The sequence below is a fragment of the Miscanthus floridulus genome, chromosome 5 (genome assembly GCF_019320115.1).
Source record: "Miscanthus floridulus cultivar M001 chromosome 5, ASM1932011v1, whole genome shotgun sequence".
NCBI classification, from domain to species: Eukaryota; Viridiplantae; Streptophyta; class Magnoliopsida; order Poales; family Poaceae; genus Miscanthus; species Miscanthus floridulus.
Genome location: NC_089584.1, coordinates 33,148,429 through 33,172,906, shown reverse-complemented (window position 1 = coordinate 33,172,906; position 24,478 = coordinate 33,148,429).

Genomic DNA, 24,478 nt, shown 5'->3' with positions numbered 1-24,478 from the left:
ACTTTTCAATCGTAGCTCCGATTAGCGTGCCTCTCGCGACTGTGTGTTCGTAGTGATACGTAGAATCATATATCAATCTCTTTTACTTATTTTTCTATGATTGGTGTACTATTCTGATATAGATGCAATTGTATGCTATGCATGTATGTGTATGGATGTTTGTGTGGTGTTCTATGAATACGTCTAGTCGGTGAGATACACGTGGTGATCCAAGAAAAAGAAGAAGAAGGACGTGAAGAGTAAAGCTTACCGAAGGATCGGTGTGTAAGGCAAGTATAGCATGGGACCATCCTTGTTACCTATTCATATTTAAACACTTAATTCATATTGCATGTGTCTACCTTGTTGCCAAATAGGATATCCTAGAAATTTGATATCTTGTACCTTGAAACCTCTGGGTTATTGCATTGGGTAGTTTTTGCTAGTGCTTAATCAAAACCATGATCTTGTAACTTGACTAATGGTATATGCAATAAACATTAAAATATGACTTTTTAGTAACATGGAAATAGGGGGCTAGAGTGTTTAGCTACTTTCTAAATGCTTTAGATTCCTCTCCCTAAGGACTTATTTGTAAGTGATCATCCGGGACTTATAGTACAACTATGAGAGCTATATGGCTTTGGCTTTAGCTTAGTATGAGGACCTTTTCTAACTTGTTAGTAGTTACCTTTATGGTGCAAGAGGGGCCTCGATGGGTATGTTCTTGGTCAGCCAAGAGGGTGCATTTTGTTGGTCACTCCTTGGAGAGGGGTTCATGCTTATTGATGGGAAAACCTTAGCGGCCCTAACTTGTTAGATGAACCTTTGAAAGGCTTCATAGTGAACCCTGCCGACCTTCCTTGGTAGTGGGTCAAGAGGTTGGCTGCCTCGGGCGAAAGGGTAAATCACTACTCACAGTGAAAGTGTACAACCTCTGTAGAGTGTAAAACTGTTATAACAGCCATGCTCACGGTCATGAGCGGCCTTAGACCCTTATGGAATAGAGATGATCACTAATGGATAATGGTACTAATGATCAACTATTTATGCTATACATTATTCATGATTACCTGATCATGTGTTTATGGGAATGATAACTTTTTGCCACTCAATTGCTCAAAAAGATGACCTATTAAAGCTAATCGCAGTTAAACCAGTGTTAGCCTTTTGAGCCTCATGAACCCATGATATAATTGTTAAGTACGACATGTACTTACGCTTGCTTTACTTTTCTATACTTTGGACAAAAATCCTGAATGGGTACCAGATTGCTGGTTTGGAGGAGTTAGGCTTATGGTCAACCAGTCAGTTGTCCCTGTGGATTTGGAGTTTTCGCCAGAAGATCGGAGTCAACTTTCCGCTGTCTTTACACTAAGATTATTTTCCTTTTACTAATATGTTATGTAATAAGTATTGTCTCTTGATATTACCCTGATTTATGGCTATATGTGAGATTTGACTTCCTGGGCTCACATATAGTATGTATCTGGTTTTGTCTTTAAAACTGGGTGCTACAAAGTGGTATCAGAGCTATGCTAACTGTACGATGCAAGCCTAGTTAGAACTGGATGTCTTAGCATGCTTTTGTCTTTGCTTAGATCTTGCTTTCTCCCTAACCTTGTTATTTGCGAAAAGTTATGCTCACTTCAACCTCTGTTCTGTTATGAAAACCTTGTCTCTATTTTGAATTTTCTCTCTCTTGGTCTATTAGTTGGATTGTAACAAGATATCTGCCAACGTCAGAGATCAGGAGGACCAAGCTACGTTGTCCTTGACTGCATTCAACAAGGAGAAGCTTGTAGCTATGCAACAACAAGCACTAGAAGGAATAACTCAACCTAGGAGTTTTCAAGTGTGCTTGCCACCAGGTCAAACCAACATACCAAAGGGACCAGTGAAGAGACAAGTGGTAGAAGCTTGGAAGAAGATGAAGTGCCCTATGTTCTAGTTTGCGCAGCGGAAGCATGGTGGTACTCAAGGATGTAAGAGAGAACTCAGAGTATTAATTAATGAGGGTGTTCATAGCAAGTCTCTTGGAAGTCAGGATCCAAGTCAGTGTTGTAAACATTTTGGTTTTCCCCTATTTTTAGGACAAGTCTAATAAGAGGGAAGTTAAGGTGAACCCGAGTTGTGAAGCTAATATGGATAAGAGGAGAAAGGAGGTCTCAACAGAGCAAGTATTGGGAAGCAATCAACATTTGGATTTGTCACATCTAGCTCTGACCCATAGTCAGATGAATCTAAACTATAAAGAGTTAGAAGCTTCTCAAGCTAAAACTACTTCGTATGAGGTATGCATAGATGGGTGGACTATCACCTATAAGGAGTTTCAACCTCAAAAGACCAAGCAAGCTAGAAAATAGATCAGTCAAACCAAGATGAATCTTCAGAGTCAGAAAGCTGACAAAACACCAAATAACAATTCTGTAGAGTATGACATCACAAAAGACCAAGCTAAGAGAAGGTGTCATCATTGCCAGCAGGAAGAAGATTATGTTAAATCTTGCCCATAGAAGAATCAACAAGTACACCATGGAAGTAACTAGAATTAGATCACTACCAGACTGCACCAGGAAGTGTTAGTGATACCCAACCGAAAAGAAGCATTTGGTGAAATTGATGAATGAAGAAGTCATGCTAGACTACCCAAGATCCTTAGTTAAGAAATAGGAGTTTGTGCCCTTTATGTAATAAAAATGATAGTAGAGCAAGTTGAGTCAATGATTGAGTTATGCATCTTTAAGTGATTTGATGATCTGTCATTATGTTTATGCTTGTTTTGCATCCTTGTAATGATTGCAATGATCTTGTTGGGTGTTCCCACAATTTCATTTAGTTTATAGGCCTAAGGTATAAGGATTAATGAAAAGAATAGTTGGGTTATCATTTTCTTCTATTTTTCCTATCCTATCTCTAGAGCAGCCTGTCTTTACCGGTTCATATCTCTGATTTTGGATGATCATAAATCATGAGAAAGTTTTGGACAATAGTAGACTTAAATCACAAGACAATACAAGCTATACTTTGGTGTCCCCTATTTTACCTTATCTTAAGGGGGGTAGCCAAGTTGAAGGGTTTGCAAGATGAAGTTTTCTTGGAAGAATTGGATATCTCGATGGTTGGGGTTTTCTCTAGTCTTTTATATTATCAATCCTTTCTTGTCATCTCTTAAAACTACAATAAAGAATGCTATGAATGACTGAATCCTAATGCATATATGTTGGAAACAGATGGCCTCTACTAGGAGAAGTGCTTCACAAGATGTTGGAAGGATTATTCCCACTTCTAATCCATTGCTATCAAGTCCCCCAACTAAAGAGCAAGCTTTGATGACGCAGACTCAGCTGATGAAAGAGAAGAAGAGAAGAGAAAACGTGACCTTCAATGCCAGCTAAGGAACACTCAACCTTGATTTGCTACGCAACCAGAATCTCAATCATATCCTATGAATCTACTTGTGAGTATAGATCAGAATCAGTATCAGCAACCCAATGGTGAAGTGCAATAGGTCAGCTCTCAAGAGCCAGAACAGAATGTCCATGGGAAGCATGTGCATGGAAATAAGTTGAAACAGAATTACATCCTTGGAAGATTGAATAGTGTGGATAAGACTACCACCCATGGAGCTAAGAAGGTCGTTTATGGATTGATTGCAGTAGGTTCAGCCAATGCTATGGTGATGTTTGATCCTAGTGCGTCACATTCGTTTATCTCTAGTGCATACGTAAAAGAACATAAGATAACTATGCTTATAATGAGGAAACCAGTGATAGTTAAGTCCCCAGGAGGAGAAATGAAGGCAAACCACATATGCCCAAGAGTTAATCTTGACATAAATGGGATCAAATTTGAAGCAAACCTTATTGTATTAGAGTTAGTGGACATTGATGTTATTCTTGGAATGGGATGGATGTCTGCATGTAAAGGAGTGATTAAGTATGCCCAGCGTTCGGTGCTTCTAACCACACCATCAGGAGAAAGAATTGAGTATGAGGGTTTTCAAGGTGTGAACACTGAGGATAGTAAAGTGGACTGTGAGTTTCCAAATGATGGAGTAGAGGAACAAACACCCTTGGAGGAGCTCCATCCGACAGATGGTGATTATCCAGTTAGGATCTTAGAAAGAGCCCAGGGAACTCTTATGGGAAAAGTGCTTAATGTGTGTAAAGTTCATTGGAATAATCAATCAGAGGAAGATGTAACTTGGGAAAATGAGAATCAATTGAAGATAGATTTTCCTCATCTCTTTGACGTGTAGCACAATTACGTTAGAAGTCAAGATGGGGTGTCATATGAAGTTGGTTATGCCCTTGAGTCTAAGGTTTCTGTATTTAAGACAGTTGTATCCTTCAACATAAGGGGGATAATCCGTGCAACCAAATCCTTTGATTCTTGAGCTTTGGAGATGAGACATGTGTAACTTGTTAAGCTGGTTTACAATGCAAGTTGAGATGTTGGAATGTTTATCTAAGTTCTATTCCTAGTTCTATCTCCCTTCCTTGTCCCTAGCCTTTTTCAAATCTTGAGACGAGATTCATCTTAAGGGGGGTAGAGATGTAACACCCTAAAATTTGCCTCTTTTGAAATAGAGCTAAAATGATTTATTTATGAATTTTTGTGCACATGAAATATAGGAAAATAAAAAAATTCATCATAAGGTAGCAACATGTTTGAGCATACATGCCATTGCATTTGACTTAAATGAGTGGATTTGAGTGAAAAATTCAAATTGGTTAAAATTGCTTTGAAATGAAATTAAAAGTGGCTTTGAAATAAAAGAAAAGAAAAATTGAAAATAAGAGGATTTTTTAAAAAAAAAATGGCAAAACTTATTTTTGGAAATTTACCAAAATTGCTCATTTATATTTGAGATGAAAAGTATATAAAAACATATTCAGATTTGATATGATTTACATAGAATTGGTTTGGCTTTGAAAACTAAATAGGAAAAAGATTTTGAATTGGACAAAAAATAGAAAACAACTCCTCTCTCATTTTGGCCCGGAGGCCCATGTTTTTCCCCTTCGGCCCGCTCTTCCCCCTCCCATGTTTGGCCTAGCTGCCCCTTCCTTTTCCTCCTCCCCTTGGCCTGCTTCGCTTCCCTTCCCAGCATCGGCCCGCTGCTGGCGACCTAGCCGCACTCCCTCTCCCTTCTCTCCTTTTCCCCTCCCCCGCACCGGCCTGCTTCCGCGTGGCCTTTTTCTTCTCCGCACACGTGCCCATAGCCCACCAGCGCAGCCCACATCAGCCTGCCTCGGCTTCCTCCTTAGCGCCCACACGCGCCTCCCTTCTGTCTCTCGCTGTGCAGCTGGCCCCGCACGTCAGCCACCCCACGCCCCTTTCCTTTTCTTCCTCGACGCTCTTTCCTTCCTCTACCCGGTGATGGCGCGATCATGTATGGCAAGCAGCCGCCGGCGATCATGCAAGGCAGGCGTCCAATCCTGCCCGCGTGCCTCGCTCACCTTCCATCCACTGTGCCTTTCCCTGCCTATAAAGACTGAGATGAGCCCTCCTCTCTACCCCTTCTCCGTTCACTGCTCGAAGCTCGCCACCGCCGTCGCTGCTCCACCGCTCCGGTGCCGAATCCACATCATCGACGCGCCTCGGAGCTCCGCCATGACCCACCGGTGCCATAGGTATCATCGATTTCGCGTTTTGGGCTCGATTCGATCGGATTTCCCCTCACCCGCGCATACTCTCTCTCTCTCTCTCTCTAGTTCACTATCGTCGACGACCCGCCTCCTTAGAGCCCTCCTAGACGTCGTGACCTTCGCTGATAGACTCATGGTGAGCTTCTCCATCTTTCTATGCCCTCCGTTCATCATTTTGCGCACTGCGACGTCATAGCATAGGACACCAGCCGCTGCCAGCCATGGTGCCGCCACGGGACGACACCCCGACGCGTCCCCCGCCTCGGTTTGCAGTCCAGCATGTTCGCGAGAGCTTGTAGATCGATTAGGTGCGCTCACTTTGTCATGAGATGGCCGGAATCGCCCCCCCCCCCAATGTTCGCTGTAGCGCATGGCTCAACGCCGGCCATGGTGGGCTCGCTGGTGATGCCATGCCGCCACCGGAGTTTCTCCCGTGCGCCTCTCACCGTTAGATCTCTCACACGGACGGTCACGATTAGAGTATTCCCCTTCGGTGTGTAATCGGTCCACCACGGACTCGTGGACATGGTCCACGGCGCCAGCGCACCGCGTCCACCGAACATGTGGTGCGCCGCACCAATCACGTGCTGCCACATGGCGGCCTCGTCAGCAGCCGGGTCAACATCCAGTCAAGCCATGCCAGTTTTGCAGAAAAGCCCTCCTGTTTTTGTAGAATCAACCCGCAGTCCGGTTTAGTTCAAAATAAATACAAATTAGCCCTATTTTTATTCATTTAGGACCCTATAGTTTCCAGAATTAGTGCGCACAGTCCAAAATTCGTTTAAATTCAGATTTTTAATTGTTTTAATTCAAAAATGAGTTTGAGTTAATTACAAAAATGCCACTGAACCTTATTTTATGCGTAACTTTTGCGTTTTAAGTCTGATTTGATCTGTTCGAATTGCGTTAGGATCGTATTTATGTTTTCTACATGTTTATACAACTGTTAGGCATGTTTTCAATATCTAAAATTCATGGGTAGATTTAATATATTATTTAATTAAAGGAAAACTTGTTTAAATCATAACTTATTCATTTTAACTCCGAAATAGTCCGTTCAAGTTGTGTTTGTTTCATAACGTCGAGATCTACGTATTAGTAATGATGTTTACTACATTACTATTTCATAAAAATCATGGCTTAAATCATATCTTGATTAATGATTATGCAACTAGGTTTTATACATAAAATATGATTTGTTTTACTTTTGTTTTATAATTTAAATCTAAGAATTGACTTAATTTAATCTATATTAATTATAAAATATCTTTTGTATTTGAATTTATATAGTTAAAGTAAATGAAGCCTATAGTTTTCTTTTCCACGTATTAAGCAAATCTCTCGGTAGTTGTAACTTTTCAACCGTAGCTCCGATTAGCGTGCCTCTCGCGACTATGTGTTCGTAGTGATGTGTAGAATCGTATATCAATCTCTTTTAGTTATTTTTCTATGATTGGTGTACTATTCTGATATAGATGGAATTGTATGCTATGCATGTATGTGTATGGATGTTTGTGTGGTGTTCTATGAATACGTCCAGTCGGTGAGATACACGTGGTGATCCAAGAAGAAGAAGAAGGACATGAAGAGTAAAGCTTACTGAAGGATCGGTGTGTAAGGCAAGTATAGCATGAGACCATCCTTGTTACCTATTCACATTTAAACACTTAATTCATATTGCATGTGTCTACCTTGTTGCCAAATAGGATATCCTAGATATTTGATATCTTGTACCTTGAAACCTCTGGGTTATTGCATTGGGTAGTTTTTGCTAGTGCTTAATCAAAACCATGATCTTGTAACTTGACTAATGGTATATGCAATAAACATTAAAATATGACTTTTTAGTAACATGGAAACAGGGGGCTGGAGTGTTTAGCTACTTTCTAAATGCTTCATATTCCTCTCCCTAAGGACTTATCTATAAGTGATCATCCGGGACTTACAGTACAACTATGAGAGCTATATGGCTCTGGCTTTAGCTCAGTATAAGGACCTTTTCTAGCTTGTTAGTGGTTACCTTTACGGCGCAAGAGGGGCCTCGATGGGTATGATTTTGGTCTGCTAAGAGGGTGCATTTTGTTGGTCACTCCTTGGAGAGGGGTTCATGCTTATTGATGGGAAAACCTTAGCGGCCCTAACTTGTTAGACGAACCTTTGAAAGGCTTTATAGTGAACCCTGTCGACCTTCCTTGGTAGTGGGTCAAGAGGTTGGCCGCCTTAGGCGAAAGGGTAAATCATGACTCACAGTGAAAGTGTACAACCTCTACAGAGTGTAAAATTGTTATAACCACGTGCTCACGGTCACGAGCGGCCTTGGACCCTTATGGAATAGAGATGATCACTAATGGATAATGGTACTAATGATCAACTGTTTATGCTATACATTATTCATGATTACTTGATCATGTGTTTATGGGAATGATAAATTCTTTGCCACTCAATTGCTTAAAAAGATGACCTATTAAAGCTAATCGCAGTTAAACCAGTGTCAGCCTTTTGAGCCTCATGAACCCCATGATATAATTGTTAAGTATGACATGTACTTATGCTTGCTTTACTTTTCTATACTTTGGATAAAAATCCTGGATGGGTACTAGATTGCTGGTTTTGAGGAGTTAGGCTTGTGGTCAACCAGTCAGTCATCCCTGTGGATTTGGAGTTTTCGCCAGAAGATCAGAGTCGACTTTCTGCTGTCTTTACTCTGTGGTTATTTTCCTTTTACTAATACGTTATGTAATAAGTATTGTCTCTTGATATTACCCTGATTTGTGGCTATATGTGAGATTTGACTTCCTGGGCTCACATATAGTGTGTATCTGGTTTTGTCTTTAAAACCAGGTGCTACACTTTTGGACCTAAGGATAACGAGTTTTGGGCTCATTAAGGACCTCGCTGATGAAGTATACCAGACATTGCACCTTATAGGCATGCCCGACCTCCTCACATTCGACCACGATGGCTATGCTAATGACGTGGGAAGTAGCGGCAATGTAGATTAGGAGAGTTTTGTCTGGCCGGGGCACCATCATGATCGGCGGCTTTGCTAGGAACACCTTGAACTACTCGAAAGCTGTATCTGCCTCTTCCGACTAGTAAAAGCGCTTGGAGGCCTTGAGGAGTTTGAAGAACGGTAGCCCTTTTTCGCCAAGGCGCAATATGAAGCGGCTTAAAGCAGCCATGCAGCCTGTAAGTTTCTATATATCCTTGACGCATGTTGGTCATTGCATGTTGGTGATGGCAGAGACCTTGTCAAGGTTGGGTTCGATGCCACGAGCACTGACAATGTAGCCCAACAGCATACCAGATGGAACTCCAAAGATGCACTTTGAAGGGTTCAACTTCCATCGATACTTTTTCAGGTTGGCGAACATTTCTTCAAGGTCGACAATAAGATTGTCGATGGTCCTGGACTTGACAACCACATCATCGATGTAAGCCTCGATGTTGCGGTTGATCTATTGATCGAGGCATATTTGAATGGCCCTTTGATAGGTCACCCCGGCGTTCTTAAGTCCGAATGACATGGTGGTGTAGCATTATGCACCAAAGGGCGTGATGAACGACATCTTGATCTGGTCTTCTTCCTTGAGGGAGACCTGGTGATAGTTGGAGTAATAGTCAAGGAAGGAGAGCAGTTTGTAGCTGGTGGTGGAGTCTACAACCTCATCTATCCGAGGCAAACCAAAGGGGTCTTTAGGGCAGTGTTTGTTAAGATCAGTGTAATCAACGCACATTCTCCATTCCTTATTCTTTTTTTGAACAAGAATAGGGTTTGCTAACCACTTAGGATGATACACTTCTTTTATAAATCTGGCAGCTAAAAGTCATTTTATGTCTACCCTAATAGCCTCCTTTTTGTCTGGCGCAAATCGGTGGAGTTTCTGCTTGATCGGTTTGGTGGTTGGCGAGACATTTAAGGAGTGCTCGATCTTCTCCCGCAGTACCCCCGGCATGTCTCTAGGTTTCCTAGCAAACACGCCAGTGTTGGCATGTTGGAAGGAGACATTCCTATTTGGGGTCAAGGTGAGCCCCAATCTTCACAGTCTGAGAAGGGTCATCGAGGCCGAGGCCGACCTCCTTTACTTCCTTGGACTTGGCGGAGGCACGAGGAGGCACTAGCTCTGGGATCTCCATGCCATTGGTGGGGAACGTCTTGGCTTCAGTGACCATGCTGGCCATCTGGATGGAGAGGTCAGTGGCTTCGATGAGAGCGAGACTCTCTATCTCGCAGGCGTAGGCGATGGAGAGGTTGGCCCATAGGGCCAGAACTCCTACAGGCGAAGGCATCTTCAGCACTAGATAAGCATAGTCTGGTACAACCATGAACTTGGCCAGAGCTAGCCGACCAAGTATGGTGTGGTAGGCGGTGTTGAAGTTGGCGATGTAGAAGTTGATGTGTTCGACACGGTAGTTGCTTGCCGTGTCAAACTGTACTGATAGGGTGATCTCCCCTAGCGGTTTGGAGGCCCTACCAGGTACCACACCCCAAAAGGAGGAGTTGGAGGGTGTGAGATCTGATAACCCAAGGCCTAGCTCCTTCAAGGCTCTGATGAAGAGGAGATTCAGGGCGCTCCCACCGTCCACGAGCACCTTTCTAAAAAGCACCTTCTGGACGATTGCATCGAGGACAAGGGGGAAACACCCTGTGTAGGGGATGTCCACCCACTAGTTGGCCTTGCTGAAGGTGATGGGTACCTTGGACCATGGGCAATAACTAGGGTTGGCGATGTCGTCTTCCGTAGTGACGGAGAGCACCCGCCGTGCGGTGAGCTTCTATTCTCTTCTATTTTTGGTGGTGGTGATGCCCCCGAAGATGGTGGTGACCACCTTGTCGTGGTTTTGGAAGGCATTGTTGTTACCCCCAGGTGGTCGGTGGTCTCCGGCTTCATCATTGGTGTCGTCTTCCATCTTTTTGTCCTGAAATTCCTTAGCCAAGCCGAGGCAGTTCTTCATCTTATGTTTGGCATTCTTGTGAAGAGGGCATGGGCCGTCAAGGATCTTTTGGTATTGCTCATCATTAGTTGTGCTTCATGCGAGGTTGATTGATGGTGGTGACAATGTGGTCTGGCCGGCGACGACAATTTTGGCTAGGCTTAGGTCCTTCTATTCGATCATAGCCGTTGTCACGATGGTAACTGCGATCATCGAAGCAGCGGTTGTTGTGGCATTGGTCGTCGGTGCGGTTGTCGTAGCGGTGAGGTTGGCGATGGGTGCTTGCATCCTTGTTTAAACGTAGCTCGGCTTCCTCAGCATCGGTGTACTAGTTGGCAGTTGTGATCATCTCGTCAATGCCTGTGGGTGGCTTGTGGTTGAACTTGGAGCGAAGCTCGTGGTGGTGGAGTCCTTGGGTGAAGCGGTGATGACCTCAGCTTCTGTGATGTTGGGAATAGAATTCCTCATCTCAGAAAAGCATTGAATGTAGCTACAGAGGAGCTCGAACAGCTTCTGGTTGATGCGGTTGAGATAATGCTTGGTGCCTGGCCGAGTACACGTAGCCATATAATTGTCGGTGAAGGGCCCGATGGAGTCTAGGGCAAGGCTAGTAAACCAGCTCATGGCGGGTGGCGTGAGCATGATGGGGAGATAGTTCGCCATGACACTAGTGTCTCCTTAGATGGCGCGAACAGTGGTGGCGTAAGCCTGTAGCCACTATGTTGGATTCATCCTTCCCTCGTAGGGCTTGACCCTAGTGATTTTGAAACCATGGGGCCACTGGAGTGTTCGGAGCACCCTCGTAAACGCTAGAGGCCCTTTGGGGTTTTGGTCGATGTTAGCTGTAGCATTGTCGGCGTCTATCTACTTGAGAGCTAAGTCTAGGTTTTTGTACTCCTACTCGTACTCTTGGTGGTGGCACACTTTGTCTTCATGGTGACTAAAGCAACATTGCTCGATACATTGTCGTGCATCCTAGAGATTGCTGAGGTGCACCCAAGCGTCCTGTTTGACCTCCTGGTCATGTTGGCGATGGTGTTCGGTGCGATGGCCCCCGGCTCCCCCTGTAGAGGCTATGACTGGTTGGCGAAACGGCTTTGACTAGGGCGGCGATTGGATCTCAGTGTAGTTGATCGGCGAATCATGCTCATGGAGCATGAAGGTCTCTGATCCTCGCGAATATCATTAACCTAACAGTGTGCTACTTTAAGCATGGCAATGACCTTAGTGAGCTCGGGCGTCTGCGAGAGGCGGGCGAGCTCGTTGGCGGCCACTGCCAGATTGGCACTTGGAGTCTTGAAGACATTGTGTCCATCAACACGAAGAAACTCTTCGTCGAGGTCATGGTGGAGTGGAAGTAGCCTGAGTCGAGCCGATTATTTCAAGCAGCCTCGGCTCGTGCGATGGTTGCCTTGTTTTCTCAGTGCTGCGCACGGTTGATGTTCTAGTTCTCACGAGCGACACGTTCCTCCTCGGTTTTGCCGTTCTGAGGAGGGCTATCGACGCTGACGTTGAAGATCGCGCCACCCTAGAAGGGTGGGAAAAGGAGCTATTCGGTGAAGGTTTTGGCGAGGGTCTCCATATAGCCCTAAGACTCGGAGCCCGAATTTTCCTTTGGGATGGTTTGGAGGGATGCATTTGGGCACTAGAGAAGGAAGAGACAGTGGAGCTCTTGAATGGAATTCTAGAGAATGACACTAAGTCTTGGCTGGCAATCAAGGTGGAAATCCTACCATGGGAAGATATCGCTAGAGTGGCGATCACTTTGTGGGCTATTTGGTGTGCACAATGGAAGGCTATCCATGAAGATGTTTACCAAAGCCCTCTATCGATGCATAATTTTGTGGACAGGCTTGTGTTAGAGCTAGGGGAGGGGAAGCAAGTGCAGTGACCCCAAGCTCGGGTGTACCAGAGTAGGCCGACATGGATTGCACCCCCTTAGGTGTTGTTAAAATCAATGTTGACGTAGCTTTATCCAAGAACACATCTAAAAGCCCTAGTTTGGTTTTGGTTAATTAATGAAATATATTTGGACTAACCCTATACTCTAAGTGTGGATTTGAGATAGGTTGGTCCAACTCAAGTGAAGGAGCTAGGTGGCACTCATGGATGGAGATGGCCACATGAAATGAAGTCCATGGTGGTGGTGTGGACATGTGATGATGATCAAGCTCTGGGATTTGGAAAAGAAGAAAGAGAAAAATAAAATGGGCTCAAGGCAAAGGTGATATTCATAGAGTCATTTTGTTTTCGATGATTGAGACACTATAGAGAGTGTGATCACATTTAGGATAGATGGCCGTACCATTAAGAGGGGAGCTCTTATCGGACAACTCGATCATCTAGTGCCACTAGGTGTTGGAATACTTGCATATGTATTTTAGGCCTAGTGCACAATCGGTGAGAAAGTGATTAACCTTTGAAAAATAATTGTGAAAATACTAACACACTTGCACGTGATGGTGAAACACTTGGAGTGTTTGCACATTTGCAAAGGTGGTGAAAAAGGTGAAGAAAAGGAGGCGAAACTTGGCTTGAGGTGCTGCCCTAGGGGCACCGCCACCCCTATGGCGGTGACCGACTGAGCCAGGCCGAGAGGGAGGTGCTTGGGCTGTCACCGCCACCCTATCCGGTGGCACCACCACCCATAGGGTGGTGCCCACCTGGCCCTGGTCGAGTAGCAGCAGAAGTGAGGGCAGCACCAGCACGTCTGGTGTATACCGCTGCCATGAGGGCGGTGCACCACCTGGTCACCACCACTGGTAGGGTGGCACCACCGTCTCTTTTTACCCAAGAGCAAGGAAGTCGGGGTTGGTCACCGCTAGGGCACCACCATGCCTAGCGCGGGGCACCGCCGTTTTTTCCAGAAACTTGGGTTTTCAAGGGGCTAGCCGGGTGGTCACCACCACCCCTAGGGTAGGGCCACCGCCACCCTATTTGGTGCCCCAATGGCTAGTCTAGCCATTGAAAAGTGACCATTGGGAGGGGCAATGCCATGTCTAGTGCCAGGCACCGCCATGTCTGGTGCCCTCGCATAAACTAGCTCTAAGGGGTAACGACTCTATTTCATGGTGGGGCTTATAAAATAGCCCCCTTGGCCAGCCATGGCCACTCTCTTAGAACACCAAAGTGCTGAGATTTCATATTGTGAGCAAGCTACACCACTCCACTCACTTGCACACTTGATTTCATTATCTTGAGTGAGATTGGAGAGTCTCTAGTGCATTGCTTTGTGTTATAGCATCTTGTGGCATTAGTTGGGCGATTTGGGCTGGTGGAGATCTTGTTACTCTTAGTGTTTGCTAACACCTAGACATCTCGGTGATTGGTGGATCATCGAGCGAAAAAACGTGATTGTCTGTGGCTCCAATCATTGTGATTTGGAGGGGTTCTTATGCCTTCCCCGGTGGAGCGCCAAAGGCAACTCTAGTGGATTATGCGTGGCTTGTGGATCCTCATCTCATGTTGGCACCCAGTTGTGGGTTAGGCGTGTGATGCCTATTGGCGTGTGATGGACTTGCTTGCCGGCAAGCAAGTGAACCTAGGAGGAAAAAATGATTGTGTCATCATTGTCTCCTTGGTATTCTTTGGTATTCATTGATTGATCACTTGAGATGGCATATTTCCTCTACCACTCTCTTGTATTACTTTGTGTTCTTACCTTGTGTAGAGCTTGTGGTAGTTGTAGCTAGTTGTGTAGCTTAGCTTCTTAGTTGTAGTTAGCTCTTAGCTAGCTCAACTAGTGTAGAGAGTAGTGACATAGCCTTTGAGTTCTTAGTGATTAGAATTGACTAGAATTGTTGGTAGGTGGTTTGCATTTTTAGTACGCTAGCGCAATATTCGCTTCACCTCATATTTATCTAACCACTTGGCTTAGTGTTGTTGTAGATTTTTGTGGTAGAGCCACCCAAAACAACACGCTTTCATAGGCACTCATCTTCCATTAGACACTAAGCACCTCGAAAGTGAGCTATATTGGACAGTTCCATCGAGCACACCCTAAGGGAGAACTCGAAACAATCCACATTTTACAGCTAGAATCCAATAATGAGTACGAGCTTACAATACTTAGTCTATTTCATACAACAAGAGTTCTTAGAAATTATTTATTATAGTACCAGAGTTTAGAGTGCGATAATTAAATAGAGGAATGAAAATAAACATCTAGCGGAAATGATACAAGGATCCGTCTATGCCCACTAGAAGAATCCTCCACACAAGAGCTACTCCTCAAGCCACACCTACAACAAGGGTAAATGTACTCGCAAGACTTACCCGACTAGTGGGAATAATTTCCCAACTCTCAAGGATATGATAGGCAATATGAGTTTGTTGTTTTCTTTTTGTTTGCGAAAAGCATTACTAGAAGTATGTCCTTAAGATCAAGTTTAATTAGCAGTCATGATTACTTCATTAGTTAACCATTCTAGGTAAACACATGTTCTACTTTCAATCAAGGGTTAAGCAATCAGAACCATTTCACCATCTTTCATCTTCCAGTTCTTACTACGGTGCTAGACCATAGCCAAGTCGTACCATCTCACGGAAACAGCGATTCGTGAACCAATGTATCCTAGCTGGGTACCCCAAAACACATGCCCCGTTTGTACCCCAGGCACAAACAAGACCAACCCATTCCACTCCTATCACGGGTCCAGGTCCCTATACAAACTTGGACTCCAAGCCACACACTTGAGACCCGGTCTCAACATGGTGCTTAGGCCTTCACCTTTCCCTGTCTCCAATCAGTCAGTCCGAAAAGAGCTAGAACCCATGACCAGAGCGTAACGAGCCTTCCCGCTCCTATAAGCAAGTATGTGCTCAGGATAATAAGTCTGTGATCTACCTACCATCCACAACAACGGATAGTCCTTAATCGACATGGATAGGAAAAATAGTGTAACCAAGCTAATCCCCGTTGGCCATGGGACACAACTCGTTACACCCACCAATACACATACCATATCCCTACCCTATCTCCATTTTTCCTTTCATCATTTTATTAGGAGAGTAATAATAATCCCCTATTGTGAGCAACGATAGGTTACTCATGCTACGATAACCTAAGCATAGCAGCTACTCAAACCTACACTAGTAAGACTCATAGGACAGATATATCTATGCATGTAGTTTCCATAAAATTCCTATAACGTAAATGCACATCACATATATATATTCAGTGATTATCAAAATAAGGGTTATGCACCGGGACTTGCCTTGGGTAGGCGCGGTGTTAGCTGAGTCAGTCGGGGGTGGCTCTGGAACCTTCTCCTACATGAGAATCTCCTCCTTGTACTCCTTGACGATCTCCTCAAACTCGCAATCATCTGTGGTCACTATCTCCACCAACTTGTTCTCTACATGCATGCGATGATGATGCACCACTTAGCATTTAGGCAACAATAACTCTTAAACTAAGAATACGCAAACTAAGCTACTAAGCTAGCTCTAATGACTAAGGTACTAAGCTAACTATCGTCTTTACCAAGCAAAGTGTTGGGTTCAACTAACAAACATCTAGATTTACAAATGAAGGATGTATCTTTATTTCTACTAATGATTTAATGTATATTGAAACAAAGAGCATTTAACTACCCTAATGCTTAGTCTATTCTAAAGCTATAAAAATTATAGTGAGCACATAATAATACAATGAAGCTACTATAAAAATTTCTGGACTAAAGCTATCACCAATTTACCACAAAAAATTCTACAATAATTAACTTAATATTATTAAGCATCCTTAAATGATTTACTAGCCCCTAATGTCAATACATATAAACATGAACTAAATATACCAACAGATAGAGCACAATTTTAGGAACCTAACAAAATTTATTTCACAATTTTTGGACACCTACATGATTTTATATTAATTACCAAAGATCGGCTCAGAAACTAAATTAGAAAACTATTTCTAATTTCTTATAAAAACAAAAAGCGAATCTCCCGCGCGGCCCACACGCATAGCCCATGCGACGCCAACCCACAGTGGGGAAGCCCGCGCGTGCTAGCATTTTTGCAAAAGAGTCCCCGATTTTCTTCTGAATCACACCTAAGCCCCAATACTATTTTCCCCTCTCTCAAATCTTCTCACTTAACCCCCTAACTTTCCTAGAATTCCCCCACGTGCACCCTCGATAACTCAGTGCATGATGGCACTAGGCGCCTACGTCGACCACCTAGGACCTGCATCGGCCCACCTAACAGGCCGGTCACCATCTCTGACCCAAGCGGCTACACTAAGCGGCGGTTCGGGTGACATGTCTTGTTGGGGGAAGACTGCAGCGGTGTGCGGCCCACCACGATGGCGGTGCCACTGTTTCAATGAGCTAGGGCAGCTACAGACCTAATTGGTTAGCGCACGAGCATCAAGAGGCTACTGTTAACCTAGCTGAGGTGATGGTTGGAGAAGAGAGTGACGGAGAAGGGCTAGCCATGTGCGGCCAAGCCATGCGGCGGCACGATCATGTCAGCGACGATGGGGAGGCGGTAATGGTTTAGCTAAGGCATGCAGGGTGGAGAGGGAGTCAAGGTGATGTTAATGGTGCGGGTGAATTAGTTCAGGAGGGGCGGTAGGAGGGCTACCCTTGACCATGGCCGAGCGTGGCCTTAATGGCACATCGGTAGGAAAAACTCCAAATTGGAACTTGGCCTTGCACGGTTCAAGGCTAGGTGGGGTTGAGCAGTGAGAGGATGTGATGTTGAAACCATGGATGCACTGAATTGAATGGAGGTGATCGCTCACTAGGTAACTTGATGGCGCGGCTCGATGGCGGTAGCTTAGGGAGAAAGAGAGAAAGAGAGAGACGGGGCGCGGCAGGTGGGCTCGGCTTGGTCTTGCCTTGGTGGGATACGGTTGGCGTGATCATGGAGGCCCACGCACAAGCGCTATGGACCAGTGCACGCGTCCATGACTAGGCATGGCCCGCGTGACTGTAGTGCCATAAATAGTAAGGCGACGGCGGGCTCCACCTTGTGTGTGTGACTGTGGCGAGCACCAAACCGAGATAGTAGTAGGGTAGGGGAGCAGAGGGAGGCACGGACGTGACGGTGAGGCGACGGCATCGGCAGTGGCTTCATCGTGGCATGGGGCAGGGCAGGCGATAGTAGTAGCTCCGCGTGACGGGGCTTGAAAGGTCCTAATATGGCTAGAGGGGGGTGAATAGCCTATTTAAAAATCTACAAATCAACTAGAGCAATTTGATTAGTATGACAAATAGCAAAATGCAAACTTGCTCTAGCTCTACAAGGGTTGTAAGCCACCTATCCAATAATTCTAGTTGCAATGATTACTAGGCACACAACTTGCAATGTTACTACTCACTAAGAGCTCTCAATCTTGCTACTCTAAAGAGCTCCACTAGATGGACTTAAAATAACAAAGCAAGCTCTCAATTCTAATTATACTAAAGAGCTTGCCACAACTAGTTTGCAAGAATATAAATGAGTGAGTAGGGTGATTATACCACCGTATAGAGGAGTGAACCAATCACAAGATGAATACTAAATCAATCACCGGGAGAATACCAAAGGGCAAGAGACAACCAATTTTTCTCCCGAGGTTCACGCGCTTGCTGGCACGCTAGTCCCTGTTGTGTCAACCAACACTTGGTGGTTCAGCGGCTAAGAGGTGTTGCACGAACCTCGTCCACACAATTGAACACCGCAAGAACCTACCCACAAGTGAGGTAACTCAATGACACGAGCAATCCACTAGAGTTACCTTTTGGCTCTCCGCCGGGGAAGGCACAAGACCCCTCACAATCACCACGATCGGAGCCAGAGACAATCACCAACCTCCGCTCAACGATCCTCGCTGCTCTAAGCCATCTAGGTGGCAGCAACCACCAAGAGTAACAAGTGAACCCCATAGCAAAACATGAATGCCAAGTGCCACTAGATGCAATCACTCAAGCAATGCACTTGGATTCTCTCCCAATCTCACAATGATGAGGAAACAATGATGGAGATGAGTGGGAGGGCTTTGGCTAAGCTCACAAGGTTGTTATGCCAATGCAAATGGCCAAGAGAGTGAGCTTGAGCCGTCCATGGGGCTTAAATAGAAGCCCCCATGAAATAGAGCCATTGTACCCCTTCACTGGGCACAACACGGGGTGACCAGACGCTCTGGTCAGTTCGACCAGATGCAGGACCCTGGTGTCCAGTCGCTCGATGCTTGCCACGTGTCATCGGCTTCAAACGCCGATCGCCCGATCTCAATGGTCAAGTGATGACCGAACGCGTTAGTTAGAAAGTGACCGGACATAGGACCCCAGCGTCTGGTCATTTCCAGTAAGGTTCCAAACGCAAAATTTCATGACTAGACACGTTCGGTCATGCTCGACTGGACTCACCCGGTATTCGGTCACTCAATGTTTCCTCTGTGCGCCTCACGTTAGCGTACGTCAGCACTGACCGGACGCACCCTGCCAGCGTTCAGTCACTCTTCACGCTAGCATCCGGTCATAAGACCAAGATGCATGCTCACTGCTGCTACTAACCAAACTTAGGACCCCAACGTTCGATCACTGCACCACCAGCGTTCGGTCACTCTGTGAACCCCTGTCTTTTCTATATAGGGCACCGGTGGCACCGGTGGACTATGACGCCTTGCACTCCTTTCTCTTCATCTCAAAGCAAGTATGCACTTGCTCACACATGTCCATGAGCTCCTCCTTGGAGTACTCCTCATCATCATCATCACTCCTATAAGCATCACTTTCACATTCATTATCATCACTCACATCATATTTTACCTTGGTAGGTTTTGCCATGAGGCATGTCGAAGGAGTGTCGAAGATGGAGGGCTTGTTGTTGATGGCGATGCTTGCTAGTGCTTTCTTGATAGATTTCTTGCCATCGTCACTAGAGTCATCACTATCTGAAGAGCCATCACTATCCCAAGTGACCACATAGCCTCCACCCTTCTTCTTTTGGAAGGTCATTCTCTTCTCCTTCTTTTCTTTCTTATCCTTCTTGTGCTTCTTCTTCTCATCCTCATCATTGTCACTATTGTAGGGACAATTTGCTACAATGTGATTGGGACTCTTGCAATTGTAGCATCTTCTCACATATTCTTTACTTTTGGTGTGATCTCTTCTCTTTCTTGCACCATAGCCCTTCTTCTTCATGAATTTTCCCATCTTGCGTACAAAGAGGGCCATAGCTTCATCATCAATATCACTAAGATCATCATCATCACTTGATTCTTTCTTGGACTTGCCCTTGTCCTTGGATGATGATGAGCTAGCCTTGAATGCTATACTCTTCTTCTTCTTTTCTTCTTCTTCCTTCGTGTCATCCTTGTCATCCCCCTCCCTTTCCACATGATATGTCTCTTGGGTCATGACATCACCTAGTACTTGGTTAGGGGTAATCTCCTTCAATCCTCCTCTTATGATAAGCAATCTCAACATCTCAAATCTTGGAGGTAAGCACATCAAGAACTGATGAGAGACATCATCATCCTTGATCTTCTCTCCCAAGGCCTTCAAGTCATTTACAATCACTTGCAACCGATGGAACATTTCCGGAATGCTCTCATCTTCCTTCATCTTGAAGCTTGTCAACTTATCCTTGAGAATGTACAACTTAGCACTCTTCACCGCCGGTGTGCCCTCATATGTTTCCTCTAATCTCCTCCACACCTCATTTGCTCTTTCACAATCCTTGATTTGCTCAAACACCTTGTAATCAATGGCATTGTATATGGTGTTGAGAGCCATTGTATTGCATTGCTTGTTGGTCTTGTCTTGGTTGGTGGGGTCATCGGGATCAATGATAGCATAGTCATTCTCGATCACCTCCCATACTTGATCATTGATTGAACCAAGATACATCATCATCTTTCTCTTCCAATAATCATAGCATGTGCCATCAAAGAGTGGTGGTTTGCCCCCCACATGGTTGAACACAACTTGAGCCATAATTTGACACCGAGGTTGTTAAGCCTTCAATCAAACGGTGACCACAGCTCCAATACCACTTGAAAGGTCCTAATATGGCTTGAAGGGGGTGAATAGTCTATTTACAAATCTACAAATCAGCTAGAGCAATTTGATTAGTATGACAAATAGCAAAATGCAAACTTGCTCTAGCTCTACAAGGGTTGCAAGCCACCTATCCAACAATTCTAGTTGCAATGATTACTAGGCACACAACTTGCAATGTTACTACTCACTAAGAGCTCTCAATCTTGTTACTCTAAAGAGCTCCACTAGATGGACTTAAAATAACAAAGCAAGCTCTTAATTCTAATTACACTAAAGAGCTTGCAACAAATAGTTTGCAAGAATATAAATGAGTGAGTAGGGTGATTATACCGCCGTGTAGAGTGAACCAATCACAAGATGAATACTAAATCAATCACCGGGAGAATACCAAAGGGCAAGAGACAACCAATTTTTCTCCTGAGGTTCACATGCTTGCCAGCACGCTAGTCCCCGTTGTGTCAACCAACACTTGGTGGTTTGGCGGCTAAGAGGTGTTACATGAACCTCATCCACACAATTGAACACCGCAAGAACCTACCCACAAGTGAGGTAACTCAATGACATGAGCAATCTACTAGAGTTACCTTTCGGCTCTTAGCCGGGGAGGCACAAGACCCCTCACAATCACCACGATCGGAGCCGGAGACAATCACCAACCTCTGCTCAATGATCCTCACTGATCTAAGCCATCTAGGTGGCGGCAACCACCAAGAGTAACAAGTGAATCCCACAGCAAAACATGAATGTCAAGTGCCACTAGATGCAATCACTCAAGCAATGCACTTGGATTCTCTCCCAATCTCACAATAATGATGAAACAATGATGGAGATGAGTGGGAGGGCTTTGGCTAAGCTCACAAGGTTGTTATGCCAATGCAAATGGCCAAGAGAGTGAGCTTGAGCCGGCCATGGGGCTCAAATAGAAGCCCCCACGAAATAGAGCCGTTGTACCCCTTCACTGGGCAAAACACAGGGTGACCGGACGCTCCGATCAGTTCAACCGGACGCAAGACCCCAGCGTCTGGTCGCTCGATGCTTGCCACGTGTCATCGGCTTCAAACACCGATCGCCCGATCTCAACGGTCAAGTGATGATCGGACGCGTCAGTTAGAAAGTGACCGGACATAGGACCCCAGCGTCTGGTCGTTTCCAGTAAGGTTCCAAACGCAAAATTTCATGACCGGACTCACCCGGTGTCTGGTCACTCAACGTTTCCTCTGTGCGCCTCACGTTAGCGTACGTTAGCACTGACCGGATGCACCCTGCTAGCGTCCAGTCACTCTTCGTGCCAGCGTCTGGTCACAAGACCGAGATGCATGCTCACTGTTGCTACTGACCGAACTCAGGACCCCAGTGTTCGGTCACTGCACCACCAGCGTTCGGTCACTTCGTGAACCCCTGTCTTTTCTGTATATGGCGTCGGTGGCACCGTCGGACTGTCCGCACTCTACGGGTGGACATTCCACCGGTGAAGTTCCTAACCCTTGCTCAAATGTGCCAACCACCAAGTGTATCACCTTGTGCACATGTGTTAGCATATTTTCACAAATACTTTCAAGGGTGTTAGCACTCCACTAGATCCTAAATGCATATGCAATGAGTTAGAGCATCTAGTGGCACTTTGATAACCGCATTTCAATACGAGTTTCACCCCTCTTAATAGTACGGCTATCTAACCTAAATGTGATCACACTCGCTAAGTGTCTTGATCACCGAAATAAAATGGCTCCTACTATTTATACCTTTGCCTTGAGCCTTTTGTTTTTCTCTTTCTTCTTTTCAAGTTCAAGCATTTGATCATCACCATGCCATCACCATTGTCATGATCTTCGCCATTGCTTCATCACTTGGAGTAGTGGTACCTATCTCATAATCACTTTGATAAACTAGGTTAGCACTTAGGGTTTCATCAATTAACCAAAACCAAACTAGAGCTTTCACTAGCGGTAGCTAGGCCACAGCCCGGCTAGAGGCAGCCACGACCATAGCTAGGTCAGAGGTAGCCACGGCTAGCCACGCATGGCAGCATGTGCACGCGCGACTAGCACGGTGACGCCAAGCTCCCGAGCTTGGTGACCGCGTCCACCCGGTGAGCCTGCCCGAGAACATGTCGTGCACACATTTGAAAGCACCTAGAACAACTAAACGGTTGCTTCTGGATCTAAACCATCTTCACCATGCTCAAGATGTCATAGGAGGCCACCAACCCGAGCTAAAACACAACACCACCTCCTAACTCGATTTCACAAAATAGATCGCCAAACATTGCATTGTCTTGTTGTTTATAAGCTTGAAAATATTCTAAGTCTTTGAGCTGAACTTGATTCCAAGTTGCATTTCTAGGCTATTAGAAATGTTGGCTAGCACTGTTATTTTTCCACGGCAAGTATTTCATTGTCATCTATAAAGTTCATATTCCAAACTTTATTTAAGCGCCACATATAAGTTATATAGCATTTTTGTTCAATAAAAACTAGTTTTAAACCCTACTTAATGCATATGAGTTATGGAATCAACTTTCCTTTAACATTTTTATTGGTCATTTTAAGTTACAAAAAGTTTGTATACACATTCTATCACATGCATTATCACATAAACATGATGCTCATGACAGGGTTTAGTGGTTTGTTTAGGACGTAACATCGAGGGTGTTATAATTTTTTAATAGGCTATTCATCCCCTCTCTAGCCATTAGGACCTTTCAACATCCACGGCTTTAGTGGCAGCAATAGCAAGAGACGAGGATGGTCGATTTATGGGAGCCTCGACACTGGTCCTTCAGGGAATTGTCGACACGAAGGTGATGGAATCTATTGCATGCAGAGAAGGGATGGCTCTCGCTTCAGACCAACGAGCTGGCAGTTTTAGGTTAGCCCGTGACTGTCTAAATGTCGTGAAGAGCATCCAACAAGGCGATCTCAGAATCTATGGACAGGTAATACGGGAGATCAATGCAAGGAAGACAACTTTTAGAAATGTCGAGTTTGTACATGAGCATAGGGACTCAAATACCGATGCTCATAGGATAGCTCGTAGTTCGATCCATACCGTGTTAGGGCGGCATGTTTGGTTCTTGAATCCACCTGATGGTGTTTGTAATATGTACAATCCTCTAGCTGAATAAAGAGGGTGGTGTTTCTAAAAAAAAGGTAAGTCTTTTTTCCATTTTGTTTTTCCCTACTAATAATGTACCAGTGTACTATACTTATTATTACAATAATAAACTTTGCATCATTTTTTCTAAAAAATGATATGCGATATATATAATTATTTTTTTCAAAATAAACGTGTTATATCCTTTCATGCTGAAACTAAACTCTAAGAAATATTGCTTATATTTGCTCTTGGTGTACAGCATGTTGTGTACATAGTCACATAAAACGGGTTCACCACCTTCGACCCTCGACCCGGGTTCGTCGACCCTGGCCCGGGTTCACGAGTTCATTTTCGACCCCGTATCTCGACCCCATCGACCTAGAAACTTTGTGACTATGGTTGTGTATAGGTGTGTTCGGCACAGCATAGCAGCCGATGCGGTTGCTGTCCTCTCAGTAAAGTACTGTGCTTTATAGCAGCAGCAGTGTTGTTTTGTATCTTAGTAACAAAAAAATGATCAAACCACCTTTTTTTACTAATTAGGCATCCAATATGTAATCTTATGTGATCTTGACACCAACAAGCGTGATGTAGCTTATGTGATCCTAACATCATCTATGATGCCCAATTCAAGCGAAATATCAATTGGTCATCAAGGAGCCGAGGCTTGATTATGTGATGGATGCCATGGGCTAATTGAAACATTTTGGCTGCCATGCTCTATTACTCCTCTTTCACACTTTGTTCTCCCTGAATTTTCATCCTCACGCCTAGTTTTTTCTTACAAAAAAAACAAGACAATGCGAGATCAAAACACTC